Below are 4,525 nucleotides of genomic sequence, written 5' to 3' on the forward strand. Positions count from 1 at the left end.
ATATATATATATATATATATATATATATATATAATTGGTTCATGCAATTATGGAGGCTGGCAAGGTCAACATATTCGGAGCTGATATCCCAGTTAGAGTCTGAAGGCCAGCAGGCTGCTGTAGAACCAAGAAGAGCCGATGTCCCAGCTCAAAGGTTGAAAAGCGGGAGAATTCTCTCTTAATCTGGGGGAGGTCAGTCTTCTGTTCTTTTCAGTCCTTCAACTGATTACATGAGGTCTACCTACATTAAGAAGGGCAACCTGCTTTACTCAGTCTATCAATTTAAATGCTAATCTCATCCCAAAATATCTTCACAGAAATATGCAGAGTAATGTTTGACCAAATATCTGAGCACCCTGTGGCCTAGTTAAGTTGACACATAAAATTAACCATCAACTTATAAATGTAGTCTTTAAGGGTTGATCCAGGTTTTGTGAAGAGTAGGGGTTATTAACATTTGGGGTAACTGAAGGAGACTGTGGAGTTTCCACTTTTATGGGCCTTACAAGAAGATGAAACAGTTATTTCTCTAGTATGGTTTCATTGTGGATTTACTTTGTGGCCAGGCAATTGTTTGTTATGGGCCTTTGAGATTTTTTTTCTAGGCCAATACAGAAGTATAGAAACAATTTTGTAGCATTTAAATAATTTTGATTTCTTTTAAAAGCATATTTTGTGAAGCAATTGGAAGCCTAGAATAAAAAATTGGTTAATTATACTCCATTCTGAATTGCCATCGAGGTGAAGAAAAAAAAAACATAAAATAATGTTAAATCATATGGGGATTGCTTACAAGGACTGCAGCATTCTAAAGCCCTTATGGGTCTATTGAAGAAAGACAATATGATTTCTCACATAAAAGCGGAAACTTTAGAGAAATCAGAGGATTTGAGGCTTTACCTGAAGTAGTCTTGGAAATAAATGTTCTCTTTTTTTCAGTACATTTGAACTGACTGAGAAAGAGAGAAATACATTTTAATGCTTTTCAAATCCTCTCTGAGTTTCAGCTACTCCGACTCCTGCAGAAAGCTTCAGGGAACAAGGGTATTGCCCATCTTGTCATTGTTACTTGGGCAGCAGCAGTCAAGGGTGAACAGGTTGTCTTGAATATGATCTAGAGAGAAAAAAGTCACCTATTGGGATAGGTAAAGCAATGCTGTCAGGAATCCAGTGCCATTATTTGGGAAATACCATGAGGAAGAAAAATAGTACTCAGGTTCTGAGGTCCTGTCAGGTAAGGAGACTAATCTAAGCAGAGGTGCACTGTGGCCTAAGGCAGGGGTCCCCAACCTCTCGGCCCCACACCAGTACCAGTCTGTGACCAGTTAGCAGCCGAGCTGCACAGCAGGAGGTGAGTGTCAGGCAAGCAAGTGCTGCTCCCCTTTGCTCACATTACTGCCTGACCCATCCCCCATCCCTGTCCATGGAAAAATTGTCTTCCACGAAACTGGTTCCTGGTGCCAAAATGTTTGGGGACCACTGGCCTAAGGCATTCAGTGGTGAATGACCACAGGGGCAGGTCCTGGAAACCTTTCCCAGATGAGTAGGTGTTCAAGGAACAAAGCTTGGTTGGGAAATTTTCAGGTCAGAAGTTGGGTTTGGAGGCTGGAAAGACAAGTATCAAGATGAAGAAAAAAGGTCAGGCTCAAAGAATTTCTGGTGAGTTCTACCTACTTGTAGCTTTAACTTATACAATTCTTCCTTCTTATATTGCCCTTGCTTTGGGCACTCAAAAATACCCTGTATACTATCAGTTACAAGAATGCCCTGAAATTTGATTTGCTTTTGAAACTTGCTCTCTATGTAATACTATTTCTTGCTAAAGTCCACACTCTTGGATGAGAAAATGCATGCAACATCCCCCCATATAAGTATTTGAAAAAATAAAAAATTTGCACCAATTAAATAACAAATGTAAGGGGCCATATTTACTTTTTATCTCAATCATCTCTAAACATTGCATTCATTAATATTTTTATTGAAATATAGTTGATATATGATAATTATGTTACTTGCAGGTATACTACATAGTGATTTCAAATTTATACACATTATGACATGACTACCACAATAAGTTTAGTAACAATCTGTTCCCTTACAAAGTTATTACAATATTATTGACCATATTTTTTTTTTGCTGTATATTACATCCCTGTGGCTAACTTATTTTATAACTAAAGGCTTGTCCCTTCATCTACTTTACCCCCAACCCTCCTCTCCTCTGTCAAACACTCATTTGTTCTCTGTGTCTATTTTCATTTGTTTTCTTTGTTTTTTAGATTCCACATATAAATGAGGTCATATAGTATTTGTCTTTCTCTATCTGACTTATTTCAATTAACATAATACCCCCTAGATCCGTCCATGTAGTTGCAAATGGCAAGATTTCATTTATTTTTATGATAATAATAATCTATTGTATACATACACACACACACACACACACACACACACCGTAGCTTCCTTATCCATTCATCTATCAATAGATGACACTTGGGTTGCTTTCACATCTTGGCTCTTGTAAATAATGCTACAGTGTTCATAGGAGTGCATATATCTGTTCAAAACAGTGTTTTTGTTTTCTTCAGGTAAATACCCAGAAGCAAAATTGCTGGATCATATGGAAGTTCTAGTTTTAATTTTTTGGTGGAACCTCCACACCATTTTGCATAGTGGCTACACCAATTTACCATCCCTCCAACAGTGCATGAGGGTTCACTTTTCTCCACATTCTTGCCAATGTTTATTTTTATTTTTTTTTTTTTTTGCTTGTAGTAGTCTCTTATGCTTTGTATTTCTGTGGTGTCCATTGTAACTTCTTTTTCATTTCTAATTTTATTGATTTGAGTTCTCTCCCTCTTTTTCTTGATGAGTCTAGCTAAAGGTTTATCAATTTTGTTTATCTTCTCAAAGAACCAGCTTTTAGTTTTGTTGATCTTTGCTATTGTTTTCTTTGTTTCTATTTTATTTATTTCTGCTCAGATTTTTATGATTTCTTTCCTTCTACTAACTTTGGGTTCTGTTTGTTATTCTTTCTCTAGTTCTTTTAGGTGTAAGGTTAAATTGTTTATTTTAGAATTTTCTTGTTTCTTGAGGTAAGATTGTGTTGCTATAAACTTCCCTCTTAGAGCTTTCGCTGCATCCCATAGGTTTCGGATCATCGTCCTTTCATTGTCATTTTTCTCTAGGCATTTTTTGATTTCCTCTTTGATTTCTTCAGTGATCTCTTGGTTATTTAGTAAAGTATTGTTTAATCTCCATGTGTTTGTGTTTTTTACGTTGTTTTTCCCTGTAACTGCTTTCTAATCTCATAGCACTGTGGTCGGAAAAGATGCTTGATATGATTTCAATTTTCTTAAATTTTCTGAGGTTTGATTTGTGACCCAAGATGTAATATATCCTGTAAAATGTTCCATGTGCACTGAGAAAAAAGTGTAATCTGCTGTTTTTGCATGGAATGTCCTATAAATATCAATTAAATTTATCTAGTCTATTGTGTCATTTAAAGCTTCTGTTTCCTTATTAATTTTCTGTCTGGATGATCTGTCCATTGCTGTAAGTGAGATGTTAAATTCCCCCACTATTATGGTGTTACTGTCGATTTCTTCTTTTATAGCTGTTAGCATTTGCCTTATGTATTGAGATGCTCCTATATTGGGTGCATATATATTTGTAATTGTTACATCTTCTTCTTGGATTGATCCCTTGATCATTACGTAGTGTCCTTCCTTGTCTCTTGTAACATTCTTTATTTTAAAGTCTATTTTATCTGATATGAGTATTGCTACTCCAGTTTTCTTTTGATTTCCATTTTCATGGAATATCTGTTTCCATCCCCTCACTTTCAGTCTATATGTGTCCCTAGGTCTGAAGTGGGTCTCTTGTAGATAGCATATATATGGGTCTTGTTTTTGTATACATTCAGCGAGCCTCTGTCTTTTGGTTGTAGCATTTAATCCATTCACATTTAAAGTAATTATTGTTATGTATGTTCCTATTCCCATTTTCTTAATTGTTTTGGGTTTGTTTTTGTAGGTCCTTTTCTTCTCTTGTGTTTCCCACTTAGAAAAGTTCCTTTAGCATTTGTTGTAGAGCTGGTTTGGTGGTGCTGAATTCTCTTAGCTTTTGTTTGTCTGTAAAGCTTTTGATTTCTCCATCGAATCTGAATGAGACCCTTGCTGGGTAGAGTAATGTTGGTTATAGTTTCTTCCCCTTCATCACTTTAGTATATCATGCCACTCCCTTCTGGCTTGTAGAGTTTCTGCTGAGAAATCAGCTGTTAACCTTATGGGAGTTCCCTTGTATGTTATTTTTCCCTTGTTGCTTTTAATAATTTTCCTTTGTCTTTAATTTTTGTCAATTTGATTATTATGTGTCTCGGCATGATTCTCCTTGGGTTTATTCTGCCTTAGCTTCTGTGCTTCCTAGACTTGGGTGGCTATTTCCTTTCCCATGTTAGGGAAGTTTTTGACTATAATCTCTTCAAATATTTTCTCGGGTCCTTTCTCTTCTCTTTCTGGGACAC

Source organism: Lipotes vexillifer, unplaced genomic scaffold, assembly GCF_000442215.2.
Source record: "Lipotes vexillifer unplaced genomic scaffold, Lipotes_vexillifer_v1.1 scaffold799, whole genome shotgun sequence".
Lineage (NCBI taxonomy): Eukaryota > Metazoa > Chordata > Mammalia > Artiodactyla > Lipotidae > Lipotes > Lipotes vexillifer.